The 16,376-nt window shown below is 35.4% G+C and overlaps 1 protein-coding gene across 1 annotated transcript in view; it reads right to left on the bottom strand.

Moving 5' to 3' along the window:
- ZMAT4 (zinc finger matrin-type 4) overlaps nt 1–16,376 on the bottom strand; it is a 335,088-nt gene that overhangs the window by 98,115 nt on the left and 220,597 nt on the right. The gene's annotated exons all lie outside the window — the stretch shown is intronic.

The raw sequence follows: 16,376 nt of genomic DNA, 5'->3' as shown, positions 1-16,376 counted from the left end.
GCAGACAATAGGGCTTCTCCTCCTGCCATGCAGCTCCCAGGCCTATGACTTGGGGCCTGGCTCTCCTGCTTCTTAAGGTGTGCAAAGCCTATTGGAGGTAGTAGGGACTCATGCCATGGACAGGAACATGGCCAGAAACACTGGCTGGCTACACCTATAGAGGGAATTCCTGCATTCACTTTTTCTAATCTCTATAACTTTATTTCTTGTCTATGACTATTTAGATCTAGATGGGAAAATGGGGGATATAAAAATCATACCCTGGTAATGAGAATGGATATAGTTTGTGAGATGGCCAAATCTTGCAGGGACTAATGCACTCAGGCTGGCTCTGAGTCATCAAATCTACATGAGATTATCAATCCAATTCAGGGATCCAGCTGTGACAGTGATTCTTGAGCTCCAGAGTTTCCACCATTCTTGGTCAGGGGGATTTTTCTAATGACCCTCTACAGAGGTGGAAAGGAAAGACAAAAAGACTCTATCAAAGTAAAGTTGGATTTTCCCAAATAACTTTTACTACAAAAATAAAGAGGGGGAGGGGAAGAGTGAGATAAGGCATGAACACACACATGCACACACATTCATACATTCAGACATTGATGAAATCACCTGTATCTGAGTTCCTATTTGTCTGGGTCTAATCTTTATAGCTTTGAGGGTGGATGCTTATCTCAAACATTACACACACACACACACACACACACACACACACACGACATATAATTTCACAATAGAAAAATCAAGGAGAGGAATTAAGTGAGAAGGAGGTTTTTTTAAGATTTATTTATTTATTTGGTGGAGGGGAGATGGGCAGAGAGAGAGAATCTTAAGCAGACTCCATGCTGAGCATAGAGCTCCACAAGGGGCTTGATCTTATGACTCATGAAATCATGACCCACACAATCATGACCTGAGCCAAAACCAAGAGTCAGATACTTTAACTGACTGAGTCACCCAGGTTGCCCCATCAAGTGAGAAGAAGTTTTAAAAACAAAAAGGAAAAATGACAAGCTAACATAAGTCACTCCCTTACTCTGACTTCTTTTCTTTTCCTGTACTTATCTTAATATTGGTAGAAAACCTTACAGAGGATGTGAAAGCTAGGAAGGTGGCTCAGTAGAATCCAAAATGTGCAGACATTAAGTGATGTGTGAAGAGACACAGTTATGAAACCCTCCAACAATCACTCCACCTTGATTGCAGGGAGGAAGAATCATTATCCTAAGAGTTGCTTCTTTTTTGTATGGTTCTTATCACAAAGATAGAACAATCAGGGACTGCTAATAAACAACTAACAAAAAGTATTTTTTAAATTTATTTATTTTAGAGAGAGAGAGAGAGAATGCAAACAGGGGGAGGGGGCAGAGGGAGAGAGTCTCAAGCAGACTCCCCACTGAGTGCAGAGCCCCGCTTGGGGCTCAATCTCATGACCCTGAGTTCGTGACCTGAGCCAAAATCAAGAATTAGATGCTTAACTGACTGAGCCACCCAAGTGCCCCATAAAAAGCATTTTTTGATATCTTGGCTTGGTATGTTGCCAAGTAATTTTGAAGAAATATCAAAGGCTTTTCTTGGTAGTTCTAGGGAGTTCTTGTTTGGAAAAATTTTTTTAAAAAGAAGCGTTTGTTAGCTTAATTCACTTTTAAAAAAAGGCAGAATATATCACAGCAGCAAAAACAAAGCAGAAGACACATGACTTACTTAAGAATTCATAAACTTTTCAAATCAAACTTTTTAAATATTTAAGAGAATGGCTAATGTTAGCTCAATCCCAATAAGAACCATTCTGTAAATGTGTTAAATATTTCCAACAGTTCTGGAGCTTTATATCTAGGGGGCAGATAAAATCATCTACTTGAGAAAAGTATAGCAAAGGTTAGTAATGGGCAAAATTGACATAAAGCCCCTTCAAAAGAAAAGATATGGCTGAGGCTTTGATGTCACAATATAATGGAAAAGAAATCAAACTTTATGTAGAAAATCATGTACATTTATTTGGCTTAGGTTACTTATCAAATCTTGTTAGGGAAATAGGAATGTAGTAAAAGCTCAGAAATGTGTACATACTTTAAACTTCCTGATAATTTGCACCGAAATGAATTATTAAAAAAAAAAAAAAAAAAGGCAGTGTTAGCAACTTGATTCTTTTTTTTTGTCAAAATGACTTCACAGGGCACCTGAGTGGTTCAGTCAGTTGAGCTCCTTGTTCTTGATTTCAGCTCAGGTCATGATCTCAGGGTTGTAAGACCCAGGCCCACATGAGGCTCCATGCTCAGCATGGTGTGGAGTTTGCTCATCTCTCTATACCCCTGTCCCTCCCTGCCCAGCTTGTGTGCTCTCCCCTTCTCTTTCTAAATAAGTAAATAAATAAATCTTTTTTAAAAAATGACTGCAAATTTTGGGATAATAGGGAGCTCAAGCCTGATGTAAAATAGCAGTGAACCCATTTTCTTCTTCTAAAATAGTCCTTTATTCTTTTATTGAAATTAAAACTATTAAATATGTTTTGGCCTGAAGGAGTAGGCATGACATTAAGTTAACCAAATTTAGCAAATAAAAATATAGGATACTTGGTTAAATTTGAATTTTGGGTAAACAAAAAATGATTTTTTAGTGTAAAGATGTCCCAGATATTACATACTTGCATATTTATATTAAAAGCATATTTGGTTATCTGAAATTCAGATTTAACTCACCAGCCTATATTTTATCTGACAACCCTAGTGGCTATGAAAAAAATCATACCTGTACTATATGGCCCACTATTCTAATACATGAGCATTAAATAATATAGAGTATTGATAAAATGATTATCTTAGGTTATCAAAGATAAAGTGTGGAGAAAAAGTTAAACAGCCATCCTAATTAGCATGGCCAAGAGGGACAGTACATATACACAATCAACATGGCTTCTAGGAGACTAAAGAAACCAAACCCTTTAGTGTATTCTGCTGTTCTATCTTCCTTACTTAACCACACAGAGTATATCCTTTGAAGACAAACATATCCAGTTAACTCCATTTAATACCAAGGTGAAAGACTTTCCTTCCAAACCTGGGATGCAAGCATGTTCTCCTTTATGTGAAAAACCTGGTAAAGTTTGGCAGCTTTAGGCTCTCTCCTGGAAAAGCTATCTGTTACAGGAGGGTTATTAATATTCTCTCCATTCCCCCTCTAAGGGAGATCCAAGTTAAAAGGAGAGGATTGAAGGCAATGTCTATAATATACTATCAGATTTAGAGGAAGAGCATTGCTGCGCATATGTTCAGAAGTAGAGATCATTTCCATTCGGGTAGCTCTGGAAACCTCACATTCAAGCCATATTTCATGAGAGCAAAGTGATTGTCCTAGCTTCCCAAAGAAAAAATATTTAAAAGATACCAAAGTTTTCCATGGGTATAAAAGGATGTGGGTGAGCAATGCCAAACTTATCTGTTCTTGTGTGAGAGTCTGAGAGTGTGTAACTGTCAGGATGAAAGTAGAAGTTTTGGAACTTGTTTGTTAATACCTTTGAGACCAGGCTCTATTCTGAGCCATGAGGTGCAGGTGTAAATTTCTTGGCAGCTTTGGAATTCCTGTTCATCTCTCCATGGCTGGTTTCCCAGTCTGTTTAACCAAGCACATGCCCACACACTAGATTAGAACTGATCCCAAGCAGCCCAGAAGCTGCACTCGGCCTTCTGTTTGCATTTAGAAATGAATAACAAGGAAGCCAGAAATTCTGCTAGAAATTGAGTAACAATAGATTGGTTGCAATAACTGTTCACATCTTCCCATTATGAAGATGTCTCACGTACTGAGGGATACTCTACCAACAAACATTCATATACATTTGATACTTGACAAATCTTTGGAAATACATCAGCGACTACTATATTGCTGAGACCAGCCTGACAGAAAATACCCCATGAGACACTTATTGATTTGCTAAACAAATGCTTCTTTAGTGTATATCAAGTGCTAAACATTTGGTTATGTTACTAATACAGTGATGAATCAAATGTACAAAGTCCCTGCCATCACAGAGCTTTCTGTCGGGAGGAAAGAGACACGTGAAAAGGTGACTGTCAAACACTGTGATGAGGCTGTGACAAGAAACCAATACCTTGGTTTTCCCTGAGGGAGAATGTAGGAAGGGAGCACCGCCAGGAGAAAGTGTCCTAGAAGATCTAGAAGATGATCATCTAAAGAGAGATCTGGCAATTGAGGAGGAATCTATCTGAGGAGAGGTGTGTGTGTGTGTGTGTGTGTGTGTGTGTGTGTGTGTGTTGGCAAAAAAAGAGGAGTAAGGGCAGTGTTCCCAGAATGAAACTATGCAAGGCTTATAAGGAACTAAAATTATTTCAGTATGGATGCAGTGTAAACCGAGGCTGAGAGTTTTTAGAGGTGAAGTTGGAGAGGAAAATAGCAACCAGATCCCAAAATCCTTTCCAACAATATTAAGTTTAAACTTTCTCCTGAGGGCAATGCTGAGCTTATGAAGGTTTTTAAGCAGTATAATGGCATAACGAGGTTTGCATTTTATAAAAATCCTCTGGCTGCCAAATGGGAAATAGATTGAAGAGAGAGACCATTTAAGAGACTCTTATAGTAGAGGAATGATGAACTAAAGGGCCTAAGTGGAAATTGGAAAAAAAAGAAAAGAAAAGAAAAAAGAAAAAAAAAAAAACATTTGAGAGAAAGAATTTGACTATATAGAATAATGGAAGAAATAAAAGTAAGCAGGAAATCTAGCACCAGATCTTAGTTTCTAGTGTCTTTCTCTTAAAATAAATAAATAAATAAATAAATAAATAAATAAATAAATAAATAAATAAATAAAAGAAGCCAGAACACCTCACAGAAAATGCTGGTTCTAGGGCCAGGGCAATAAATTTCAAAAATGAGCCTTAAGTATCTTGTTATGCCAGAAAGTAAGAAAGTGCAAACAAAATAAGACAAATAAACAAAAATCCCAATAAATTAAATCCAATAAAATTCCCAGCAATATGTGAATACATCAAAGAGACACAGGAGCTAACTAAAAGAGCCCTTAATGGTAAAATCTAGAACAATCTGAGCAACAAATAGAGTAGAATTGGCTTATAATCAAAAGTATAAAAATAAATGTATCATGAGTTTATAAATAAGTTATAAATAAATGATTGGATAAATAAATGAGAAAAAGAGACAAATCTCTCATGCAGAAGAATTCTAATTAATTTATGTAGATACTCCTTTCTCACAGAGGTGGGGGATAATTCCTCACACCTCAAATGTGAACTGTGCATAGAGACATCCTTCCAAAGAGTTCAGTATGACCAACATCATGAGGCAGGTATCAAGGTTAACATCAACAATTATAAGTCATATCGATAATATGTATACTTAATATGATGTGATAAGAATGGCACTTTACTACCATAGCCTTTTCCTCAAAAACTCTGGGTGTCTGGGTGGCTCAGTGGTTGAGCATCTGCCTTTGGCTCAAGTCATGATCCCAGGGTCCTGGGATTGAGTCCCACATCAAGCACTTGGGGGAACCTACTTCACCCTCTGCCTATGTCTCTGCTTCGCTCTGTGTCTCTCATGAATAAATAAATAAAGAAATCTAAAAAAAAAAAAAGATAGGAAGTTTAGTTCCATTGTAGTAAGGGTCTTTACCTGGTTAAATATCTGTACAAATGGAGAAAAAAATCAATAGGAGAGAAATTTTATGATCAAGATATATTCTTGCTTGGGGAAAAGAATTCTCTTTAGCCCAGGGGATGGGCCATGAATAGCCTTAAGTTATAGGTATAGAGAAAATTCCTGATTGAGATATAATTGGGATGCTTCAAGTGTGGCAGTAAGAGACTTCTAGTACAGGTAGAGATGTTCATGCAAGGAAAGTGAGCTAAGTACAGCTCAGTGACAGCTCAAGAGGTGCATAGTTTCCATATGAAACAAAATATGTTAAAGTTAAAATTTCCTTTGAACACCCTTACATTATCCATAAAGTACAGTATACACAGTTGTATGATATATACAGCCATCTGGAGTAATATGTACATAGTAATGTAAGAGAAATAAAACAGGGTATTCTGCAGTGATAATACATATATTTTACCAAAGAATCATAATTTTCATTCTGTGAGCTATTCACACTGTCATAGATAAACATCCCCTCTAGAATAATTTACACAAAGAGGTTTCTCCATTTTAAGCTAATATTGTCTAGGTCTTCACTGGTTTAGTTGAATCTCAGATTTTGTCCACTCTGAAAATGTCTTTGATCCATTTATATTTAATGTAACTATTAAGATGGTCAGATTTGGGGTCCATTTTTACTACTTGTTTTCTATTCATCTCATGTACTTTGTATTTTCCTGTTTCTCCTTTCATGTGGTTTTTTTTAGAATATCATTTTATTTTATTTTTTTTAAATTTTTTTTTATTTATTTATGATAGTCACACAGAGAGAGAGAGAGGCAGAGACACAGGCAGAGGGAGAAGGAGGCTCCATGCACCGGGAGCCCGACGTGGGACTCGATCCCGGGTCTCCAGGATCGCGCCCTGGGCCAAAGACAGGCGCCAAACCACTGCGCCACCCAGGGATCCCTAGAATATCATTTTAATATATCTATTATCTTTTAACTATACCTCTTTGTATTTTCTTGTGGTTTCACTAATGATTGTTTTACACATACTTTAATTTGTTATTCTATTTAGAAATAATATTGTATCATTTCATATAAAGTGTTAGAACCTTACATTTCTGTTCTTTATGCTATAGTTGTCAATTTTGTTCAGTCTAAATATGGTATAGAGATAAAGAAGAACATTTTATAATAACATAGATAAACTATCAATAATATATAACAATTATATATGCACCTAACAACAAGGGCCTCAAAAGTACTTGAAACAAAAACTGATAGAGTTTTAAGAAGAACAGGCAATTCAACTGTAATAATTGGAGATGTCAATATCCCACTTTCAATATATGTAGAACAACTAGGCAAATGATCAAGAAGGAAACTGAACACTTGAACAACACAGTAAATGAAGTAGACCTAAGAGACATTTACAGAACACTTAGCTCATCAACAACAGAATACCTATTCTTCTCAAGGGCAAATGGACCCTTCTCTAGCACAGACCATATGTTGGCCCATAGAACATGTGTCAATAAATTTGAAAGGACTGAAATCACGCTGAATATATCCTCCTAATCATCATGGAATAAAATTAGAAATCAGTAACAGAAAGAGCTTTGAGAAATTCATTAATATATATAAAAATTAAATCACATATTCAAATAACCAGTAGCTGAAAGAAGAAATCAAAATAGACAACAGGATATACACTGAGATGAATGGAATGAAAACAGTATATCAAAACTTATGGGATACAGCAAAAGCAACACTCAGAAATTTATAGCTGTAAATACATGCATTAAAGAAACATGATAAAGGGGTGCCTGGGTGGCACAGTCAGTTAAGAATCCAACTCTTAATTTTGGGTCAGGTCACGATCCCAGGATTATGAGATTGAGTCTCGTGTCAGTCTCCACACTGGGCATGGAACCTGCTTAAGATTCCCTCTCTTCCTCTTCCCCTGCCCCTATCCCCCTAAAAAAACAAACAAGCAACAACAACAAAAAATAAAAACCCATAATAAAGATCTGAAATCAATAACCTAACTTCCCATCTTAAGAACTAGAAAAAGAGCAAAATAACCCCCTCAGAAGCAGAAGGGAGTAAATGAGTAAATAATGAACATTAGAGTAGAAATATTGACATAGAGAAAAAATTAAAGAAAATCAACAAAACTAAAAATTGATTCATAGAAAAGATCAACAAAATTAAGCTAGATTGACACCCGAGAGAGAGAGAGAGAGAGAGAGAGTGCTCACAAATCACTAAAATCAAGAATAAAAGTGAGAACATCACTAATTATCTTACAGAAATAAAAAGGATCATAAGTGAATCCTATGGACAAGTGTGTGCTAACAAATAAGACAACCTAATGAAATTAAATAAATTCTTAGAAAAAATATACAAAAATAGGTTTAAAAAGTAGAATATATGAATAGACCTATATAAAATAAAGATCAAATTAGTAATCAAACTTTCCACACAAAGACAAGTCTAGGACTAGATGGCTTCAATGGCAAATTCCACTAACTGTTTAAGAATTAGTATGAATCCTTCACAAACTCTTCCTAAAAACAAAACAAAAAAAAAAAGTGAAATACTTCCTAACTTACTCTATGAGTCCATGAATAATGGACTGGTATGAGATGATACCAAATGATCCAAACATAGCCCCTGTATATTGGCCCTACATTGTTTCCTTCTTCACAGTAGGCTAACATTTATTAACTCAAAGCCCACTGACACAAACTCAAACTCTTACACATCTAATTGTTTTAAATAGAGCTCAAATAAACAGATTTTTAGGTACTTAGAGCCTGCCTGTTTTGCACACCCAAGAAACTGCATCCCAATCTGCTAGCCATAGATAAAATAAGTCTTGTAGCTATAAAATCCTAATTGAAGCCCTGCCACTTTCAGAGCTCTTTGATTCAGAGATACTCTGCCAAACTGCCCAGAGACAGCACTTATATATGTAAGCCCCTTCACTAAACCTTTTTTTCCCTTAGTAGGTCCCTTAACCTTCTTTTTCTGGATAGTGAGCCTTGTGCTATAGCCTCTGAATGGTCTCATACTATGAGGGACTTTCCCAGCATGCAAGTCTGCCAAAGCATCACTCAAATGAAACTCCTATGAGCTACTGTCACCTAGTGGTCATATCTTTTTCCTTGATCGGTCTCCAAATTCCTCAATCTCTATCTCATCACAGGCCTATTATATACCCTGACACAAAACCCAGACAAAATCATAATAAGAAAACTATGCCAAATATCCATTGTAATAAAAGTCCTCAAAAAAATACTGGCAACTGAATTCATAAAAATAAAAAAGATTATTCAGCATGACCAAGTGAAAATCATATCAGGAATTCAAGGTTGGTTCAACATATAAAAATCCATGAATATAGTTTATCATATAAGTAGAATAAAAGACACAAATCAAATGATCATCTCAGTGGATGAATAAAAAGTGTTTGATATTCCCAACAGTCTTTCTTGATAAAAACACTCAACAAACTAGGAATAGAAAGGAAATTCCCTAACTTGAAAAAGAGCATCCATGAAAACCACACAACTAGCATCATACTCACTAGTGAACAACTAAATGTTTTCTCTGTATGACCAGGAACAAGAAAAGTATGTCCACTCTCACCACTTCTATCAACAATGCCCTGGAGGTTCTTGCCAGGGCTGTTGGAAAAGAAATTGAAATAAAATGCATCCATATTGGAAAAGAAGAGATAACACTATTTGCAGATGACTTGATTTTGTATATAGGAAATCCTAAGGAATATACACACTCACAAACTGCTAGTGCTAATAAATGAGTTTTATACAGGTCTAAGGTCAATATAAAAAGTTCACACAATTGTATGTCTATCCACTTGCAATGAACAATCCAAAAGTGAAATTAAGAAAATTCACTTACAGTTGCATGAAAAATAATACAATATTAAGAATAAGCTTAGCAAAATAGATGCAAGACTTATGCACTGAATACTATAAAATATTGTTGAAAAAAATGTTTAAAAGACCTAAATAAAGGGAGAGTCATCTTGTGCTCATGGAAGACAATATTGTTAAGATGGCAATATTCCCCAAATTTATCTACAGATTCAACATAAGCACTATCAAGCTATAGATGTTATTTTTAAAGAAATTAATAAAGTGACCCTAAAACTCATATGGAAATGAAAGGGACCCAGAATAATCGAAATAAATTTTGAAGAAGAAAAACAAAGTTGCAGCACTGATACTTCTTGATCTCAATGTCTACTATAATGATACAGTAATCAAGATTGGGTGGTAATGGAATAAAGACAGACCTATAGATCAATGGAATAGAACTGGTAGCCCAAAAATAAACCCATACATTTATGATCAATTGATGTTCAGCATGGATGTAAGATAATTCAATGAGGAAATAGTCTTTTCAACAAATGCTGCAGGTACAACTGGATATTCACCTACAAAAGAAAGAAGTTGGACGCCTTCCTCAAAACATATACAAAGATTAACTCAAAATGGATCAAAGTCCTGAATGTAAGATGTAGAAGAAAATTAGGTGTAAATCTTTGTGACAATTAGATTAACCAGTGGCCTCTTAGGTAACATACCAAGAATACAAAAAACAAAACAAAACAAAACAAAACAAAACAAAAGAAATATAAATGTAATCAAAATTAAAAATATTTGTGCTTCAAAGGATACTCCTAAGAAACTGAAAAAATTACCCATGGATGGAAGAAAAAATGCAAATCATATATCTGCTGTAAGTCTAGTATTCAAACTATAAAAAACTAAAGGTAAAAAGACAACTCAATTAAAAACTTGACAAAGGACATGCACAGGTATTTTTCCAAGAACATACACAAATGTCCAATATGATAAGATGCTCATGTCATTAGCCCACTAGGATAGATGGGATTAAGAAGATAGATAATAATAAATGTTGAGAAGGATGTGAAGAAACTAGAATACCTAGACATTGCTGGTGGGAATATAAAATAGTGCAGCCACATTTGGAAAACAGGTATATAGTTTTTTAAAAAGTTAAACACAAGAGTTATCACATACCTTAGCAATTCCATTCCTAGGTATATAACCAAGAGAACTGAAAACATACATCTACACAAAAGCTTTTACATGAACGTTTAAATTAGTACTAATTATAATAGTCAAAATAGGAAACTATCCAAATGTCCATTAATTGATGAATGGATAAACAAAAGGTGATCCACACAATGGAATATTATTCAGCAATAAAAACAAATGATGTATTGGTACAGTACAGGCTACAACATGGATTAGCCTTAAAAACAATATGCTAAGTGAAAAAAACAGACACAAAAAGGTTCATATCATAGGATTCCATTTACATGAAATGTCCAGAATGGGCAAGTTCAGGGACAGAATGGGGAGCTGTGGTAGGGGAGAACATTGAATAACTGCTGAGATAGTACAGGGCCTTATGATGATGATGAAACATTCTAAAACTGATTGTGTTCATGGTTGCACAAGTTTGTGAATACACTAAAAACCACCATATTTGATACTTTGAAATGGTGAATAATCTCTCTGTTGAATTACATCTCATTTTTTTACAACAGAGGCATAGGAAAGGATCATATGTATTTCAAAGAAATTAAGATAAAAGAAAGCCTGTTACGCTAATCTACATTCTTATCATGCCTAATGATTTTCATTCCTTCTTCAAGATCTGATTTTCCATCTGGCATTTCTGGATAACCTAAAGAAGCCTTTAGCACTTCTTGTGTGGATCTGCTGGCAACAAATTCTTTAGTTTTTGTTCATTTGAAAATGTCTTTATTACACCTTTATTTTTGAAGAATATTTTCACTAGTTGACAGGTTTGTTTATTTTTCTTACAGTACTTTGAAGAGTTTCACTGACTTCTGGATTTAATTTTTTTTGTTTTAATGAGAAATCAGCTATAATTCGTATGGTTGTTGCTTTATTTGTAGTATGTAATTTTCCTTCCTCAAGATTTAATCTTTTGTTTTCAGCAGTTTGACTATGATATGCATGGTTCTAGGTGTGGTTTTCTTTATATTTATCACTTTGTGAGTTTCCTAAGTATTTAATTTGTCTTTCCATAAATTAGAATTTTTGACATTGTCACACACTGCTGTGATGTTTTTATTCTTTTTAAATTTTCTTTCTGATTTCTTTAGATCAGAAATTTCTACTGATCTAACTTCAAGTTCACTGACTCTTTCATCAATCCAATTAGTTATAAACACAACCAGTGTTGTGGGGAGATAAACACATGCAAGAATTTTAAAATTCTGGATGTTTCTTTCATATCTAAATTTTTCACTTAGGTCTTGTTTCTATTACAGATTAGATTTTCTATTTCCCAACTCATTATGATTGTATTTTCTTCTATATCTCCAAGCATATCCATTAGCTAGATCATGTCAGTATTATCTCCATTTATTACATTTTCTTTTGAATATGGGTCATATTTTCCTATTTCTTCAGATGCATATATATTAATTTAGTACTATATCTGGACATTATGATTCATTGTATAAACTCTAGATTTTGTTATATTTCTCCAAAGAGTACTCATTTTTAAAGCAGACAGTGAACTTAGCTGAACTCATACTCCAACCTCTGTGTCTCTAGTGATGCATGTGTTGGGCAGAGGAGGCAGCAGATAAAATTTCTACTCAATCCTTTAGCTTTAGCTAGGCTGTTTGGAGTTGGCCTCATGGATGTGTTGCTTAGTATCAGGTCCAAGTTTAGTCCGAGTATATAGATAAAATTTGAGCCATCCCCTCTGTGGCTTTCTCCTTTCTTTAATTTTCCTTCAACTTCCCGGTGGTATGCACCCCATTACTCTTTCCTCTGGTTCTTCAAGCTAGCAAGACTATGGGTTTTTAATCTGAGTTTTAGCTAACCAGCTGGTGCTGTGTGGGGTTAGCCCTGAGTTAAAGAGCTATTAAAATTAGGAAAACCACTCAATGTTGTTTTATTCTTCCAAGTATTCATTTTCTTCAAGTTTCTGGTTGCTTTTGAATGTTCTTCATTGCCTTCAAGTAAATAATTTTAATATATTGACCAGAGTGTATAATTATTCGTAGAGATTGATCTGATAGGAATTATTCCACTATTATTAGAGTAGATCCCCATGATTAGGTGGCAACAATGGTCAATTCCATTCATATGGTAACCATACTTGGGAAAAGAGAGAGATGATTGAAACAATATATATGATTAGCAATCAAGTATGTATGTGTGGGTATGTGTGTGTGTGTGCATGTATGTTGCAGAGGCCAATGACCACTGATTACACTGAAGAACTTTTATGTCTGAGAATTAAAATAGGAAAGTTATAGATGTGCACTTGAAATAGAGGGAGAGCTATGGAACAGAGACCAGATAAAGGGATGAGTAAAAAGATAAAGTCAGCATCGACTTTTGAGGATTAGCAACAGTTCCATGTATGAGGAGAATAGCTTGAAGTACCTCCTCGGTTGGTCTGCAAGTCGAGATACAGTTTGTTCAGATTCAAGCTAAATAGAATTCAAAAGCTTTTTTGCTATGACCACATACCTGAATGAATCCTTACATTGCCCTTGAGCTGCAGAAGTCCATGGGTAGTCAAAAGAATAGAGAGGGACAAAATAAAACTCTTTCTTATGGTCCCGAGGTAGGATCAATTCTTCATTAAAACTGAGCTTGGACCATCTAATATACCAAATCCAATTCTGGAGGTGAAACTATCCATATGTCTAGCACACAAGCTCACAAGGAAGTGCTCCTCTGTGGTTCACACTGACCTAGATGGAAACTAAATGGAAGATAATGTGAGAAGAGATGCTGTGAATGACCCAGCCCAACGCCTTCATTTTATAGAGCAGAAACTGTGACCCATAGGGGTGAAGCAATTCATCAAGTCCTCACAGCTACTTGGTAACAGGACTTGAGACTCACCTCCAGGGTTTCTGACTCTGTGTCCACTGCACTGAATCTTAATGATTCACCAGGACTTTGTGAAACCATAGCTTTCCCCTAAAGGGAAAGCCCCTATTTCCCCCTATTGCTCATATTGAGCAATACATGCCTCTCTTTCACGTGTAAAGGCAAAGGAAATCAAGACTTATTTACAAAACAACAATGCTTGATAACTCATTTCAAATTATTTAACAGTTTGCCAGCTGGTATCTGTGAAAAGCTATGCTACCACTTCACTGGTCCATTAGCTATTTCAGTAAATGTATCATTATTTGTCATACTTTGTAAAAATAGACTCCAAATTCAACTTATTGCATATTTTTGTTCATTATTCAGGTCTAAGAGCCCACTTAGCTAATGTAGGCATCATACACACCTTCCAAATAAAAGATCTGTTTGGTAAATAACATTTCTATTGGCAGCACACCACCAGCTTCTATATTCCCAAAGAAGTATTTAATTTTATTGCTGTGTATTTTTAAGTTAAAGAGGTTTTTCCAAGATTTTAGGGGAAAATTTTCCATTTCTTATAGTAAATACATATAAACCATTCAGGGATTTTAAACACAAGTTTTAAGTAACATTAGAATGCTTAAATTTCCTACTAGCAATGAAGTTTCCTGAAGGCAAGGTCCATGCCTTCTTCATTATTGCATCTCCAGCGTTGAACATGATGTCTATTACATAATAATCACCTAGTAAGTATTTGTTGAATGACTAATGGAGGAATAAAGAAAGATATCTTTCTTCCAGGTGACTCCATTATAGAAAGCATCTACAGAATTGAATTTCTCCATTTTCATGTGGCAGCTTTGGTGCTGGGCATACAGCCAATCAAAGGTTCCTGACACAATTTATCAGGATGCCTGCTGATTCCTTCCTCATCTCAACCTCAAATATAAAATCCCCATATTCTTGGGGAAATATTCACAAGAGATGATAATTGCCAGTAGCAGAATCCATTTGAAAAAGAGATTGAAAGTGCAGAATGTACTATACTTTTGTCTGTTTCTTTCTTTCCCATATATCTATACATTTACATACAGAAGATACACGAAAACCTTCAAGTAGAAAGCTTTATGTGGTATTTCACTTGCCACAGCAATTACAATGCTATAGACTTCTTGAAAACAGAAGAATGTCCTCTTTCACATTCCAGGACAATGTCATCTTTATATTCCAGGGTTTATCACAATGCTTGTCACATGGTAAGTGAGGATTGAAAATTAGTAAAAATAAGGCAGTGAACAAAAACATCAGTAGATATGTTCTTCTTTGAATTAACCTGACATTTGTTTCATATACTCTAATATCAACTTACAATCAACTTTATAGAATCCCACCTATTGCAGAAAATTAGGTTTATCTGTAGTAGTTTTATTTTTATTTATTTTTTTAAAGAGTTTATTTATTTACTCATGAGAAACACAGAGAGAAGGCAGATGCAGAGGGAGAAGCAGGCTTCTCACAGGGAGCCCGCGATGTAGGACTCGATCCTGGGACTCCAGGATCACGCCCTGCGCTCAAGGCAGACGCTCAACCACTGAGCCACCCAGGCATCCCTATCTGTAGTAGTTTTAAAATAAAAGACACATTAGACTGCTTTTCTGCATGGAGTTAAAGCTGTAATTTTAGAAACAAACAAAATGGTTTTCCTATTTGTTGAAGGACAGGTTTCTCCTGATTTTGCATCTTTTCACAAGCATCCCTTCTTTTGTCAAATGAATACCACTAACAAAGCCCATGGCTATTTAAGATCCTTCGTAACAGATACATCTTCTTAGAACTTTAGGAAAACATTGTGCTGAGCTCTTGCAAAATACTATCCTAGTTCTTGAGCTTACACTAAATAGTAGAGAACTTCAATCAATACTGAAGAAGGGTCTTAAGGTACCAAGAAAGAAAAATGACTTGGTTAGCAACTTCACATGATACTGTCAGCTTCCTCAGTGTAACCCAAATTGGCAACTACAAAACAGTTAAGTGGCTTAGATTTTGGTAGGTGTGTTTTGATGTTGCTTTTGTCTTTTTCTTGGTCAATATCTCACAGCCAAGGACACTGGTTCCATGTATGAAATTTGAGGCTGTTTCTAATGTATTAGCCAACTCTGAAATGACAGCACCCTACAATCCATAAATGGAGGCAGAACGATTCCATTTTAAAAGCCAACCTCATCTTTTTAAAAACCTAGTCAGTGATGATAAAGAGTTAGCCGAATTTCTCTAGACAGTATTGCATTTATTAGCTTCATTAATAACAATAATAGGCAAGAATCTGTCTTGGCTGAAGAAAGATTTGCCTACAGGATGTAAATAGACAACTGTGAATGTTTGACCACATTCCTTGTTGAATTTGAGATTGAGCAGAAATTTAAGTTATTATTCATATTACTCATTAAATTTATATTTTCCCTATTAGTGTTCCCAAGGCCTTGCCAAGGTATCTTTCAGAATTCTAATGCCTCTGCTCCCTTGAACTTTGTTGAGGGGAAAAGTACGCTGACTGATACAGAGAAATATATCTTTCACTGTCCCACTTCTCCTCTGACCCTCCAGTCCTCTCAAAGCCTTCGCATAGACTTCTATATTGATTCCATCTGGTTTTCTGTTCTCTTGAACCTCCCACAGTCATCCCCCTAAAAAACACACATGAGACCAGCCATTTGCCATTCCAAAAAAAAAAAAAAAAAAAAAAAAGTCTGTGGCTGGCAAGAGAAGTACAGGTTTGCCTGACATTCAAGGCTATACATTATTTGGTTTTGAGCTGTCTTCC

This window comes from Vulpes vulpes, chromosome 7 (assembly GCF_048418805.1).
Source record: "Vulpes vulpes isolate BD-2025 chromosome 7, VulVul3, whole genome shotgun sequence".
NCBI lineage: Eukaryota > Metazoa > Chordata > Mammalia > Carnivora > Canidae > Vulpes > Vulpes vulpes.
This window is presented reverse-complemented; position numbering and strand designations above follow the sequence as displayed.